Genomic DNA, 17,192 nt, shown 5'->3' on the forward strand with positions numbered 1-17,192 from the left:
TAATCTGACATGACAAGACAAAGGGGAAGCAAAACTCAACACATTGACATAGTACACAGACTTTCAAAGTAAAACAGGAAACATAACAGACGCGGACTTGACTAGGGGATACAGCTGACAGGGAACAAAGGGAACACACTGGCAAAAATGACTGTACACTAAACAGAAGTAGCACAGAACCACAACCTAAGAACTAGAACACAAGAAATGCTAAGGAACTAAAGAGCTCGGAATACTAGAGACAGAAATCAAAACCAAGAGGCTAGCAAAAACACATCATGAATTCAAGGATAACTAATAGAGAATAACAGAAAAACACTGAGTCCACAGACTCAGGACTGTGACAAAAGTGGTCTTCAGCAACAGTTCTCCAGGCTTCCTGAAGGTTTTTGTCTCTTTTTCAGTCATTTTCAGGGTAAAAAGTTATTATTGTCAGTTCACAAGTTATTTTAAGACTTCTCTATTTGCCACATTTATGATTTTCGCCCACATTATTATTGCAGATTCTAAGGCTGCGTCAACATCCACATACTTATTGAACATATGTAAATAAAATGTATGAATATGAACCCCGTCAGAGGAATCGACAGTACGGCTCACTAGTTCGCTTCCATTTCACAGAGTAGTTAAGAATAGGATCTCTTTCTTTCCCTTCGTGTACAGTGGTGCCATTTATCACAATTTGAAATCTAATGCATGTCATTTTAGAAGCATGCATCTTAACTAAGTAGTTTTGAAGTCTAAATACCAAATGAGAGAGACTGAAATCACAACTTATGTGTAAAACACAGTACCAAATTATAATATAACCTCTAGATCCAATAAAAAAGTGACCACTAACTCGGTCACTTTTTAAGGGTTAGTAATTTGATCCTGGACCACTAAATCTTCTATCGTGCCTCTGGTCCAATGTGCGTCTGTGTGTGTATTACCACTGTAAAGTGCTTTGCAAATACATATGTTGATGAATGTGTATCAAATTACAGTCTATAAGTGTGCAACATTTTCAAGTTAGCTTTCAGTTTGGATCATTAAATGCAGTCTTTGAAATTAGGGTTTACATTTTTTTCCAGAGAGACTAATAACTTTATGAAACCTAATTCTTAATATTAAACCAGCATGCTCTCACAGGACAGGTTTATTTTCATGGAACGGTTCACCCAAAAGCAGTACGCTACAGTCAAATCAACAATACTGCCTATGGGAAATTTAATAATAACAGAACGAGGTGGACACTGAAGGCAGAGCTGGGCTTAGATGGGTGGGGAGACTGTTGTGGAGTGAGACTGAGAGGCAGGACCAAAGATGGAAGGAAAACTTGCTGTCTTAATGGAAATCTGAAGAATAGGAGAGGATTGTTTGTTATTATCAAAATACAAAAGCGAATAAACTAGACCTTCAGAGCAGCCGTAACATGATGATCAACTTGCACAAGGGTAGAAACACCTCACTGTGTGAGATTAATCTGAATAAGGTGTGACAGTGTACTTTAATCAGCTATATTATCTGTTGATGCATATATACAACACAAAAAAGTAAGCTCTGTGAAAATAAACAATGCCTCTACAGTTTTTGTTCAGGATTCTGCTCCTCCGGAATCCTTCTCCTCTCTACTTGAGTGCAACTAAGAATTTTTTTTTACGTTATCAGAAAGAGCGCAATTTAGGGGGATGAAGAAGCATGGGTTAGCACCCTGTGACAAAGGATAACTGAAGACACATCGAAACCCTGGAGAAAAGGTGAAAATCACAGGGGAAAGAGAGGGTGACATTCAGAAACGATGCCATTTTCTCTGTATATTGTCATCTTGACATTTCTCTGCTAGGAAGCAGTAAGTAAGCTCGCCATGACTTTCTCTGGGTAAAAACAAAGTTGTGATTAGTTGGAAAAACCGTGCAGAAAGTAAAGCCCTTTAAAATGATTGGTGCTTTTTAACACTCAGGAGAACAATATGAACCCCCCCCCCCCCCCAAAAAAAAAAAATAAATAAATAAATAACAACAGAATAGTTGCAGTGGAAGTCCCCAATCAAGCTCAGGCACTTTACCAATTATGTTTTATCTCCTCTTCCCCTGCTTAGCTTTAGTTCTTCATTTCTTGCATTTGCATATACTGCATATACTAGATTGCATTACTTCATTAATCCTTATAAGCTTAAGAAGCTTTGTAGTCCTTTGTGGCAAATAGTAAAAACTACACAGGTCAGATTGGTCCCGGCAGATAGTAAAAAAAAAAAATCTGAGAGCACATTAAGGTGGCTTTAGAGCAGTATTAAAGGCAACTAATATATGAGAAGACAAGTCTATATCACATGTCTCATACAGCCATGTAAAAAGGAAAGTACATTTAAGGAGACAATACAAATAATCAGGTCCTAATCAGATCTTAAATTTAGGTAAATATAACCTGAGATGAACAACACCACAGTATATCATTATGCATTTAACAAAGATTAAGCCTAAATGCAGAAGCAGTGTGTGGAAAAACTAAGTGCATCCTCACTGTTTCCATAGGAATTATGGAAGGATGGTAAGTGGCAGCTGGGTGCTGCTAATGAAATGCAAATGATTAACTGATGATCACCTTTATAAAAGCAGCTGCTCTGGAACATTCAGGTGTGAATCCACAAATGTATGGTTCACCCCAAGATCAAACCGTACAATGCTCAGAGAAACTGCAAACAACCCAAGAGCTACATTTAAGGGCTCTAAAGGTTGCAGTTAGCATGTGAAGTGTTTAAGTTCATCACAGTACAATTATAAGAGGACCAAACAAGTATGGTTTGTTTGGAAGGGATGCCAGGAGAAAGCTTCTTCTCTCAAAGATTTGCAAAATTGTATCTGAACAAACCACAAAATGTCTGGAACAATGTTCTTTGGATGGATGAGACCAAAGCAAACAGGTTTAGTCATAATACACAGTATCCCATTTGGAGCAAACCAAACACAACATATCAGAACAAACATCTCACACTAACTGTCAAGCACGGTGGTGGAGCGGTGATGATTTGGGCTTGTTTTGCAACCACTGGATCGACCATGAATACCAGATTATTCAGATGTGAAGGCATCTGTCTGACAGCTAAGAGACGTTAAGAGCAACATCAATGAACTAAAGCAACATTGTAAAAAAAACATTGGGGCAAAATACCTCCACAACGATGTGAGAGACTGATAAAGTCAAACTGAAAACGATTACTTCAAGGGATCACTACCAAAGGTGGTTCTACAAGCTACTGAATCATGGGGTGTGCTTATTTTGGCTTAGTCTTTGTTCCAAAGAACAGCGACACAGTGGGATGTGTCATGTGTTCATTATATCCTAACATGAAAAAACATGAACTGAAAGAAATTACAGATATGTAGTTGAAATTTGGAGGGCGTTATGCTCTTAAAGCACCCGCTAGTTGTGAAAAACAGCAAATTTTGGGAATGCTGGACTGGACATCTGCCAGAGATGACTGATGATGATAAGGAGAGATGACTGATGCACTCAAATTGGCTACATTCAAACTTCACCATGCCAAGCTGCAAAGGACATGTGCAGTTTCTGTGAAATTCCAGGGGTTTCCACAAACAATTATTAGTTATAAGGAAAAATTAGAAAACGACTGAGACTGCAAACTCTGAACCACAACTTTGCAGGGGTATACTGTAATTTCTTTTTCACATGACTGTATATTACGTAAATATTACGTAAATTATCGAACTAATTTTCTATGCAGCAACTTTTCAAACTGCTAAAAGCACCAAACACTAAACAAACTCCACTCCAGATCCTCCAACAACTCTTCCAATGAGGCTAGACCTTTGACTTAAAGCTTTTCTTTTTAATAAGCTGAATTAATGAGATTTTTAAAGCCTGATGAAGGAAAAAACTTGAATGACAGACAAACCTAAATCATCAACAAATGAGACAGTCTATGCTGTACTGCTGTACACATACTGTAGTATGCAAAGCACTTTGCACTAAAGCACAATATAAACCTCTTTATGTGTGACAGCAAGCTGACACTCAAGTGCCAACATTAAAGCGATAGAAAGCTTCTTTATGGTTTTCTAAATTAAAAACCTCTCAGAGTAAATGTGTGACTGTTCCTTTGTTGTTGTTGGGTTTTTTTTTAGAGAACATTACTCTGGGATTAAAGCAGGAAGCTAACAGAGCTGCTCGAATGTAGTCAGTTGTGCACATCAGTGATCCACGCTGGAAGCTCTTTGTGCAGTCATCTAGGCTCATAAGCTTGAAAGTATAAGTTATGGCCTCTGTTCCATTGACATAAAGAGGAGCCTTCTACTGACAAAGCTCGGTCTTCAGGCCGAGCTTTGTCAGTACATGTCAAACATGACTTTTCAGCTACAGAAAAGAATACATATTTGCAAGAACAAAAATCATATAGGACACTGTGTTAAATGAAGGTTTTGTGCAATTCCTGCTTGATCTAAAGATTCAGTGTTTTCGCATGAAGGCTTTCAAGAAAAACACACTCCAAACAGTGTAAAACCTCAGTCCCTGCTTCTTACTCAACAGCAAACTCCTCGGCAGCGTTGTCGTGCGAGGTCAAGTAAACAAGTTTCTTAGATACATCTTGGCCCAACGCTATAAACAGCAAGCGAGGCAACATGAGAACACGGTGCCGTTTTCTGCTGTTGGTGTTTTAGTGTAACATACCCAAAGCTATTTATGCATGTACACAGTTTTTAGCTTTTGTCGACCAGCTTAACTCCTAAAAGAACTGTAGTTTAAAACCTCGTGACTGTTTGATGACTTAAACATCAGGAGGAGATGACAACTGTGACATTAGTAAGAACTTGGCATTATATTATAATAGTATAATAGGGGGCGATTGTGGCTCAAGAGTTGGGAGTTCGCCTTTTAATCGGAAGGTTGCTGGTTCGAGCCCCAGCTTGGACAGTCTCGGTCGTTGTGTCCTTGGGCAAGACACTTCACCCGTTGCCTACTGGTGGTGGTCAGAGGGCCCGGTGGCGCCAGTGTTCGGCAGCCTCGCCTCTGTCAGTGCGCCCCAGGGTGGCTGTGGCTACAATGTAGCTTGCCATCACCAGTGTGTGAATGGGTGGATGACTGAATGTGTAAAGCACTTTGGGGTCCTTAGGGACTAGTAAAGCGCTATACAAATACAGGCCATTTACCATTAGTAGCATTTCAAAAGAATTATTAATATAAATTATCATTCTAAATATAAATAAATAATAATTATATTATATTATTATGTAATAACAGTTATTTAATCAAAAGAAGAAAACTTTCAAATTATTTTGAGTTTTAATTTGAGTCATTTGAGTCACAAGGTTGAATGCTTTATAGTGACGGAGGGGACTTCTGTGGCTTGATAAGAGCATTTCCTCTGTGTCTTCTTTTCTTTGTCTACCAGGATCTTGGAGGAAAACTGTTATTATCTAAACTATCAGAAAAGCACTAAGCTTATTTTAATTCTTGATTTTTATAAGCAAGTTGGTCAAAATGTGCAAGATGATCGTTTCTAATTTAAATTACAACAAGTTTTAGTATTTTGTGGGTTTAATTTTAAAGAGTCATGGGTGTAACAGAAAATGATGGCATACTATTTCTTCCATGCTTACCAATTCAAGTGTTACCTTTTGTACCTCTTTGCTTTGTCTCCTTCACTGCCTGTGGGGAAGATGGGGTAATATTTTCCAACTATTATCAGGTACTTCTCCTCGTGTCCGTGCTAGGGTACTGGTTCATTGTGTTCTGGCTTTTTTTCCCCACTCTGTTCTAACAGGCTGAACATAATCAACTCCCCAAGCAATTTTTAATACAAATGACTCGGTAACTTCACAATTACACTTTTTTCTCATACCATAAAGAGACTTTCTGTTTCAGTACAGTTGCTGTAACAAATTTTATGAGCACATTACTCAGTGTAATGTCCAGTCTCATAGATGTAGATATGTAGAGCTGTGATACCAGGCCTATTGTTCCCCATTAAGAAGCAAACTTAAACCCCTTTTCAGCCATCTTTCTTCTCAACTGCTCTGCTCACAGGAGTATTTTCCTTGAAAAAAGTTGAACCAGCCAGCGCAGCTGCTGAGGCAGTGGCAGATTTTCAGCACCGTTTGTCTGCCTGTCTGTTGTTTTTCTGTCTCTCTACTCTGACAGCAAGATAAGACAAAAGCTCCTGAGCCAAATGAAACTTGGGGAAGAGATGGGGGAAAGTGGAACCCAGTTAAATTTTGGTCTGAATCGGGATCGGCTCTCCATATCTATGTTTAAGTACACCCATACTCCCTCCATAGGAAAGGACAAATAGCAGCTAGGTGCTGCTAATCAAATGTATTTGATTAAATATTCATCAGTGAGTGTGAGCACCTCTAAAAAAGTAGAAGTTTTGGCAGTTTGCTGGTCTCAAGCTTTTAGGTATGTCTTTATATAATCCCACAATCTTCCTAGCAGTGGACATCTACGGTGGCCCTGAGAAGCCAAACGGACTGTAACTTAAGAAAACACCAGCAATAAGAAAAACGCTGCAAAAGCACACAAAACCCAACGGAAATAGGAAAAAAGAAATAGGAAAAACAAAAACAGAAATAGGAAAAAACAGATTTCCGAAAGCACAAGGGAAGTGTTTCTGGGAAGACAATAATCCGACGGACCAGTTGCAGGAACCAAAATATGCTAAGAATTGCGCTGGGAGACACTTAAAAGAAGTGGAGGATCTATCGGTTTTGTGAGGAAAGAAAAGATGAGAGGTAAGTGTGTTAACCTAACTATTAGCCTAAAAATCCGTCATCAGTATTATATGAATCATGATAAAACACACCTACCATGTTTTGGGTTCCTGCAACTGGTCCGTCTGGTTATTGTCTCCCCAGAAACACTTTCCTTGTGCTATTGGAAATCTGTTTTTTCCTATTTCTGTTTTGTTTTTTCCTATTTCCGTTGTCGTTTTTCCTATTTCCGTCCTGTTTTGTGTGCTTTTGCAGCGTTTGTCTTATTGCTGGCGTTTTCTTAAGATCAGTCCGTTTGGCCTCTCAGAACCACCGTAGACATCCCCGCAAATTCACCCCAAAGTCAGACTGCGCACTGCATGGAGAAAGTGCAAAAAAGACCAAGAGCTACATCTCAGACTCTACGGGCCTCAGTTAGCATGTGAAATGTTCATGACAGCACAATTAGAAAAAGAGTGAACAAGTTTGGCTTGTTTGGAAGAGTTTGCAGGGGAACACCTCTTCTCTCTAAAAAGAGCATGACAGCACGGTGTAGTTTACAAAGTCCCATCTAAACAAACCACAAGACAGGCGAGATAAAAGTAGAGGTGTTTACCCATAATGCACAGCTCCACGCTTGACAAATACCAAACACAGGATATGAGCACAAACACCTCGTGCAAACTGTCAAGCACAGCATGATTTGGACTGTTTTTAGTAGCCACCTTGCAGTAATTCAGTCGACCGTGATCGCTTCTGTTTACCAAAATACTCTAGAGTCAAATGTGAGGCTATCTGTTCAACAGCTTGGCCTGAAGTGAGCCACAGGACAGTGATCCCAAGCACAGCAGCAACTCTACAACAGATTTTTTGAAACAGAGTAGAAAAGCGCCAGAGAGTTTCACAGCAATGAGAGACCGATAATTCATAAAGAAAGTGACTGTTTTAAGTTATTGCTGTCATGAAAACCAGTTGGCTAAGGTTCTCCAATAGATGGATTCTCCTGGTGCCACCAGAAACCAGAAATGGGCAAATATCTTAGTGCTGTGCTTTTGTGATTCATCTTTGCTTTGGAAGGAAGTTGTCTCCTGATGCCAGAGGGTTGTAACACATCCAAAAACTCTTCAGTAACTGTATTTGGATAATTACCATAAGTACTAAGAAGCAAATCCACCATAAAAGATATCCTCTGGCCTCGGTGTTCAGTACACTTTCTAAGCGCTCTTCTATTGTTTTACTTTTGTCATCAAGCTAATATTGCTACCCACAAAATAAATAAACACTACTAACAGCTCACTAATGCACCTCATATCTCTCCCACTCACTGGCACAACTACTGAAATGATTTCTGTCTCGAGGTGCTGGAAGAATCCTCCTCAATTTGTCTTCCTGCGTCAAAGACTGAACAGAATATCCCGACCTGCTTCAAACACACTGGCTAGCATGTTCCTATTGACGCCACTAAATCTAGTTACTTTCTCTGATTAAGCGATTCTCAGTCTCAACGAGCAGAGACGGCCCTTCCAGTCATCGAGCAGCGCCGTGTGAGATGGTAATGCGGGGTGAAATAACTGAGATTGAATATTGATCAGGTGTCTCTGTACAGCCCCGAGGCACCTCAATATAATCATTTCCACACTTGTTCTGCCTCCGTCAGGGCACACCTGATGGAGTGATGACAGAGGATGCAACCACGCTGTGCAAGGTGTTATCTGTCATATCTCAGTGCACACACACACACACACACACACAAGCATGTATGCACAGGTTATGAAAGAGCGATCGGGTTACATTCAAGTGCTGATCCAGATGCATCGTAACTTAATTGTTTTGATCGTCTATATTAAAAAAGGTGTGGAATGGAGATTAAATAGCTGGGAAATGATTGAGTGTTCTGAAATTGAAATGAGTTAGACTCGGCTCCATCCACTGAATCGGGACTTTTTTTTTATCTGCAGCACAAGTTTAATTGAACTGTGTCAGCAGTGTTAAAAAAAGTGGTGCTTAGACTGGAAAAGAGAGTGTCTGAGAGGCATATTGATTAGCTCCTCCTGGAGGAAAGGATCCTCCTCATCGCACTTCCTGGCAACACCTCCCCACAGGGCATCCATCTTAATGTGATATGACAACCCTCAGCCATATCAAAACGAAATCTGGACATTGATTTTGACATTCAATTTAAACGCTGAAAAACACTTTTCCGCTTTCATACACGCAGGCAGACGCAAGGGTGTTTGTCTTGCTAAGAGGGACTCCTGCTGTGGGCCTTGCACAGAGCACGCCGGAAGCAGACGCCCACTGTCACTTTCACAAAGTTTCTTGCTGTTCCTTGTGCAGTGTTTTCTATTAAACCCTACCCAACCTGGCCCCCACGGAAGGTCATAAATAGCTTTAAAGCCTGGCCTTTCTAGTGTGCGACAATAAAAAGGTCAGCGTTTTTTTGTTGTTTGTCCTCAGTAGAAGCTGAGGCTCTGGTGACTCGCATCTTTAATTTGTAACTCTAATAATGTGCAAATCCATCCACACAGAGCTCACCCGTGCTGCGGTTTACTTGCCAGAGACCATACTGTTGGAGTCGGGATGCTTAAAGGAGGCAATATGGTTTCAGCAATTGGCTCAGACTAGAGGAGGCAATAAAAAAAACCCAGAAGACGAGAGGTTTGGCAGCAGAAACCAGCAGACCAGTTTAATAGGTGCAGACACTCTGTGCACAAATCTGCTACGAGGCTTAAAGAATAAATGCACCAGTGACCCAACCAAGGCGGGGTGTCCTCATGCACAATATAATACGCATAATATAAAAAAGTAAGAACAGCCCAAGGAAATTGTGATGTTTATGTATAAATTTGGACAGTCCTCGTTGAAGCAGCGCTGACTTAAACAATTATTGATTTATCAAAAACATCCAGAGAGTCTGAAGTAAATATAAAGCCTCGAAAGCCGGTATTGCCCTCTGTGGCAAACAACAACAACAACAAAAAAAAACCATTACTGTAGCTATTTTGCACAATTGTTACATTTTGACCCCTCTTTCGTGTCCTTCAGGAGTGTTTTTATGTACCGTGTGTTTCAAATCTCCCAACAGCATTTCAAAGGCATTCAAATCAGGGTTTGGCTCCGTCTCTTCCTTCCTGAGCCTTTTCTTGATATGTTTCTCTGTGTGCTTGTGTGGGTAATTATTCTCCTGATAAACCCATTTACATTTTCACTGAAACTTTCAGACAGACAGATGCCTTCACATTATCATCAAGCACTCTTTGACGCGATGCAGGATTAATAATTGAATAACTGACTGTGAGCTGCCCAGTCCCCCAGGCGCCAAACAACCTCAACCCTTAATATTCCCACCACCACTTCTCATAGTTTCTCCTGAAGTCTGGAGGTCAGGGCCTAATATTTCTGCTTTTCCCATGGCCAGACAACTCTGTCTTTCAGCACATTATTCCAAAAACACCTGCTCATCATCTTAATGTCCATTCTCTATGTTTTTGGAAGGCAAAGCCATTTTTTTATGCAGGTGAAATTTTTGTAATATTTTTCCGATTATGCATCCATCACCAGTCTGCCCTTAGCCTGGAAAAACTGGCATTCATTTGAAATCTTAGCCATTTGAAGAAGACTTTCATTACAGCAGAATAATTTATTTCAAATAATTTGGAGATCTTTTTAAACCCACAGCCAGACTGATAGACACCCACTGATAGCCTTTTCTGAAGGCCTCAGAGAGCTCTATAGATCTTGGCAGGATGGCACCAGCCCCACTAGGAAGAAGCCAAATATTCTTAAATATAATCAAATTGTCCCGTATCAAGCAAAATGAAAAAAGAAATCTGCCAATAGGGCACGCCAGTTTTAATGGACTATAATTCTCAAAACTAGCTTCAGAGTCTAGACATAGAGATCAAAATGGGCCCTAAAACTAGAAAAAGATGCCAAATGTTAAGCAAGTTGTGCTTCTTACAAGCAATTTAAGTCTTTAAAGGGGTTGTGATTCAGCTCTTCACATAGTGGGGGTGCCATGTGAAAAGCAAAACCTGCTTTACCAAGTGAATCACAGCCACCTGACTTTGATATGTTCATCAGACTTTAGTTCAAGCGCTGCTCTCAAACAAAAGTCAAATAATTGAACTTTAAGTTAGTTTTATTATGCTTGAATAGTATTTGCACAGTATCATCATTTTCATTGGTAACACACAGACATCAGTGACAAGCTTCTGATAATAATCAATGCAAATGAGACAATACCTGTCTGTGGACTCATTAAAAAACAGATATGTAGCAGACAGGCCATTGTACTGTTTTAAATAGTTTTGAATGACAGTTTAATGAGACTCTGGGTGAATAGAGATCTGGCAGCATATAGAGATTCTGTACTTAATCTCGCCCCAGCGCCTAGAGATGTTAGATGATGAAAAGATATCATATCAGAAACATTATAAGAGAGAGACATAGCAATCCAAGAGCCCTGAATGCAAGTCTGCTAGTATAAGCCCAGGCAGTACTGTATTGCTTGTTCTGTGATTTTAGTCCGTTGTTAGGTGGTTGTTAGGCAAGGTGATGGCGTCATAATACATACTTGACTTCATGTATTTTTCAAGTTTTGTGAACATCAGTAAGAAGTTACTGACAAGACACAATGCTTTAAAAAAGTGTCGAATGTGCATAAATCCAACAAATGGGTCATTTCAGTCCATTGGTAGGCGGTTGCTAGGCAACGTGGTGACTTCATAGCATCTGACGAGAACCTTCGGGGGCCTAAGATGTACCAATGTGTCAAGTTGGGTTGCTCAAATGCTGATTGCGTAGGAGCAGTTGTTGGACTGATTTTGTGTATTATGGTAAGTAAAGGATTGTGAGGATTCAGCTCAGGGGAAAACAGTTTGTTTTAGAGGGAAAGTCGGCAAGGTAAAACAACATCTTAAGTAAGTGTCCAGTGGCCTTTTAGGATGACTGTCAAGTTTGATCATACATTTTACTATTCGATCAACTTTAAAAAACGAAAAATTTTGTTTTGTTGAATTGGTATTGCCGATACTCGTGATTTGAAAATGAATGTTTTTTCATTGCCGCAGTATTAATTGTTACTGGGCTGTCTCTCATTGCTTAAAAAATGTCCAGGCAAATTAAACTGTTTATTTATTATTATAAGCTGCACATACAGCCTATGAAAAGACCCCACAAAAGCATGTAAATTGACTTTATAGCCTACATTCAAACAAGCAGTAATAATATTACAACTTTTTTTTTTGACCTTGAAAAAAGCTCTTCAGAAAACCCTGCCCCGAGGTCCATTAAAAGCCATTTTGGAGCTTTGGATTGCATCACATGATCTTTATCAGCAGACAGAGTTGGCCCGAGTTGTCGTGGAAATGCAGCTTTCTTAACATCCATTTTTTCCTAAAGGAGCTCAGGGATTTCTGGTTCACATCTGGGCGCGCTCAATCGGCAGCTGAAGATTACATGATGTCACTGAAAGCTCCAGAACAGCAAATAAGTTGTATCCTGACTTGTAAATGAAGCACATTGTCAGAGTGTCTGAACATGTTCATGTGAGTATTTTCACAGCGCTGCATGTGCTTCTTCTGCCCCCTCCACCGCTCCTGACAGCTACAAAGGTCCCTTTCAACAAGGTTGCTACAGTGTTTGGGCATCTGTCCCACACAAGGAGGAGTGACTCGGTTCAATTCGCTCTTAGCTACAGCAGCCATCATACCATGACTTTGCTAAAAAAAAAAACAACACAAAAGGAGTGTGATTAAATTGCCTTGTAGTAACATATACTAAGGTGGGAGATAAACAAATCTGCAGAACTAAGGAATGCGAGGAAGAAGTCAGACATACACAACCCTCGCTTTCTCACTAATATGATTAAGTGGGACTTGTTGGCAGGTGTGTGCATTATATAAGCTAGCCTTGATGATATGTGGAGAAATGATGTGATTATGACTGCACTGCTGCAAAGATGGGATTCTGTATTTCATGCCGAAAAATGCTTAAACGTGAAGTGCATAAAGTGTGTAAGGAAGTCTTTTCGCTGTACTTTTAGCTGCATTGAAAGTGCCACTGGCTGATGTGTTCATGGTGGAGCTTAACGTGATTAATATCCTGGAAATTAAATTGTTAATTAACATCATTCAAAGCATTTAAAAAGCTTTATTTTTACAGTGCAAAAAAATGGTAAATATGACTTTTGAACACTCGAGGGAAACATCTCAATTTGTATTTTGAGGAGAGTAATGGGCTTAGCATAGAAGAAAGCTGGAAAAAGACTGCAGATGTTCACCAGCATAGATTATGCTACTTGGGATACAGCGATTAAACCTTTTCTCTCATGATACTTGGATACTTGGCATACAGTGATCAATGAGCAACTAACACTGTGACATTAAAATTTAATCAGCACCAGAATGAAAAGCAGAAACAGAATTGCATTTTAACATTGAATAAAGTGTAAAGTACTGAATGCCAGTTTGATACATCAGCCTCCTTGCTGAGGCTGGTTCCTTTAGTTATTTTGAAACCAACAGATAGACTTTTTGATGTGGTACTTCCTTGTTCTGAGTTAGATGAGATCACTGATGACATCAATGTGTTGTCCTAAAACAGGGGTGTCAAACTCAAATACACAGTGGGCCAAAATTCAAAACTGGAACAAAGTCGTGGGCTAACATTAATATTTATTGAAATATATTTATTCCTCCAGATATAAGAATGAATCTTTTCTTATGGACTCAAACACGTTTTGCTGAAAAACTTAATATGGAACAAGCAAAGCTTAATACTAAACAATATATATATATTAGCTGTATAATACCAGTAGGCCAGCTCTAATAGTAATTTGGTATGGCTTCGCGGGCCAAATGTAATTAGGCTGCGGGTCAAATTTGGCCCACGGGCCAGAGTTTGACACCTATGTCCTAAAACAAAGTCTGAGAGCCTGCCAGCACAGAAGGTACACAGTTTGAACAAAATGCTAATGTTAGCATGCTAAACAGTGCTAGCATGCTAATGTTTACTAGGCAAGCAGTACTGTGTGGTATATTCAAAATACAGAGGTATTTCATGAAGACACTTACCAGCCACTTTATTACATCAGGGATTCTTTGAGTTGATAGGCAGGCAACAGTAACTTAAATAACCACTCGCTGTAAGCAAGGTATGCAGAAGAGCATATCTGAATACACAACACATCGAATCTTCTATCAGATGGGCTGCAGCAGCAGAAGACCACACTGAGTGCAACTCCTCTCAGCTAAGAACAGGAAATTGAGTCTCCAGTCCACACAGCCTCCCACAAATCAGACAACCTTTAGTTTGAAAAATGTCGCCTGGTCTGATGAGTTACACTCCACAGCCTGCCTAAGTATCGTTGGTTATGATATCCATGCCTTTCAGACCGCAGTTAACCCATCTTCTGATGGCTGCTTCCAAGAGGATAACACACACATGTCACAAATCTTAAATCATCTCAAACTGCTTTCATGGACATGACAGTGAGTTCACTGTACTCAGATGGCCTCTACAGTCACCAGATCCCAATCCAATAGAACATTTTGGGATATGGTTAGAATTGGAGATTTTAAAGGCTGACAATAACCATAATGCCATTTTCTTACTTTAATAAAAACAAAAACCAGTTTAACAGTAATAATGTTAGTAAGATACAACTTCAGTTACTAATTTGTATATTTTGTACACAAAAGAAGATCTTAAAAAGACATGTTTTGTTTTTAACAAACAGTTTAAAAAGAATCAATTAAGCTGACTGGCAGAAGATTAATTGCCGACTATTTTGTTAATCAATTTAAGTCACTCTTTGTTTGAAAGTATTTCCTGGCTGCAGCTTCACAAAATTATATTTCTCTTTTTCCTCTTATTTATTTAATAACTTTAATATATATAATTTTGATAATGTTAACAATTAACAGCGGGTAACTATATTGCTTTTTTCAACATACTGTACCCACTGATTTAATTTTAGTATTTTGAGTTCATTTTTGTAGCTATAGCAACATATTTTTACTAAGTAAATGCAGAACATTTGCTTTTAACAGAGCATTTCCACAGCACAGTATTAATACTATTGCTTAATTAAAGGAGCTGAATGCTGGCAGTGGTAAAAATACATCGGCACAAGTGGCCTTTTTCATAGACACACACACACATCCTGCTCTTCTTTTCGAGCACCTTGAAGCACTATCAATATATATAGCTCAGATAAATATTCTAGCTAAAAATGGGTGACATGCAATTAGCTCTTGTGGGATTCTGCCTTTAAAGTAGAGCCACTTGGGTGACTTATGGTTGGCCTGAGAAGCTCTCTCCTTCAACTTAACCCTACGGCACATTCCTCTGACTGAGGAGGCAGCAGCTAAAGAGCAATTCTGCGATTTTGCTGCTTGGGCCATCGTAATCCCTCTTGCCGTTACTTCAACTGGCCCCTGCTTCAATCTCAGTTTGTGTGGTAATAAGAGAAACATACTCATTCAATTACAACCAATCAGATCTGTTAGATCACAACAAAGGGCAGACATCATGACATCATTTGATGTCTGTGTTTTTCTCGACTAAGTGGAGGCCATTGCTGTCTAATAATGCAGAGTTTCCGATTATAGGAAAAAAGATAAAATAATGATGTTCATTTTCCTCACACACACTAGATAAGAAAACAAATCAAAAGCAGCATGTTTCATTTAATCACAAAAGAAAAAAATAAAAGCTTTTACTTTAAAACTTCAAAGATTTTTATTTAACTGCAGTATGTGTCAATGACTCCCTTGTCCCCCCTCCATGAAGATACCACATGAAAAAGCGAGAGTGCTGTCATGTGATGTCTGTTTCTCTAAGTTAGCTTACGCACATGTGACGTCACCGGCTATTTAATGGGCGCCTTTGACAGTTTGGTGGGGAAAGCTTTTTCTATAGAGCACATCAATGAAATCAAGTTCTGTCCATGCCAGAGGCAATAACATCTCTTTCTGCAGGCTGACATGATCCCTCCCCTTGTGGAGAACCGCAAGGAGGTTTCCCACTGCCTCGTAATGATATTGTTGTTCCTCGATGCTTGTTCAGATCGATCAGAGTGGGTGCAGGGGGCTTAAACTTTTACACCTTTCACTGGAAAGTTATGCCTTTCATTCCCGTGTGAACCATAGGAAGGAAATGCTGTGCTAGGCCTAGACTGTGAAACCATGTGCTAGGAGCTTATTTGCTGCTCATGAGTTCTTGACTCATCCAATTTCAGATAGAAGAAATCCAGGCTGGGCTATAGGGTGTCACGCCTTCAGGAACAAGATGCTTTTCTTCTTGAGTGTCACATCGGGGCCATTCGGCTTCTTTAAGATGGTAAACAGAGGCCCCACCGTGCCATTTAATTAGCTAATTACTAACTGTGTGCATCCAATTTAGCTGCTTAACTGCGTATTTAGACAACCTGAACACAAATGTATGTTGTTGTTGATGTTGTTTTTTAGGGGGGCTATGGTGTGAGTCAGGCTGCAGAGCTTTTATAGTGCAATGCAGTGAGGGAAATCTCATTGCACTGCATTTTATGAAATAACTTAGCACAGGGGTAGGCAACCTTTCTGATGGCGAGTGCCATTTAAAATTTCCTCAGAAGTCAGTGTGCCATAGGATTGCATTAGCAATAAATTTAATAATGCTCTATATGAACAGTTACACACTATATAGAACCACTTTATAGAATTATATTTGTTTGCAGATGTTGGCAGCTATCAGTGAATAGTTATCAGCTATTTTGAAACAAAAAAAGACACTTTTTATCCATAACAAGAACTCCATAACAGCAAATGGACTGAACAGAAAATACAAATGCTATTTATGGTCTCCTCACAACAATGATAAGAAAAATAAACTAAGCCAATATGGCATTTTTGTCAATACAGAGACACACATGTTAATGTGATCTCTGGTCTCCCACTCACAGACACAGGTCTCCGAGTGTCCAGCATTCAGACGGCTACCTGAGGACTCATGTGAGAGAAAATCTGCTCACACAGATATGTAGAGCCAAATACTGTCAATAAGGCCTCTGTAATGTTCTGAAGACAGTTAAACTTGTCAGGTAGTGATGTCCAGCAGGTGAAAATGCAAGCTCCATGAACACAAAAGCTGTGGATTCCAGCTGCTTCAATGTTGCATTAACTGGCATTAACTCAGCCAGTTAATGCGAGACAAACCCAGCTGCTCATAAAAGATTTCTGGTTTGATCAGAAAATAAAACATTGGTCCATACACCTGAAATTCCCAAAAATGCATTGTGTCTCGAGTCTACGGATGTATCCTTGTATTTCCGTGGTGCTGATGCTGTGATGAGCGGAAAGCTCCTGAAGCTTTTGAAGTGTCGGAATGTGGAAAGCTAACAACGTCCCTCTCACCAGTAGGCTAAGTTACTTTTAGCCAATTACAAGTTGAATCTGGTAGTTGGGGTTGTTAGCTAAGATACTGTCATTAAGAAGAGGCACAACTAATGTGTCTATGCGAGCT

This window comes from Pelmatolapia mariae, linkage group LG2 (genome assembly GCF_036321145.2).
Source record: "Pelmatolapia mariae isolate MD_Pm_ZW linkage group LG2, Pm_UMD_F_2, whole genome shotgun sequence".
NCBI lineage: Eukaryota > Metazoa > Chordata > Actinopteri > Cichliformes > Cichlidae > Pelmatolapia > Pelmatolapia mariae.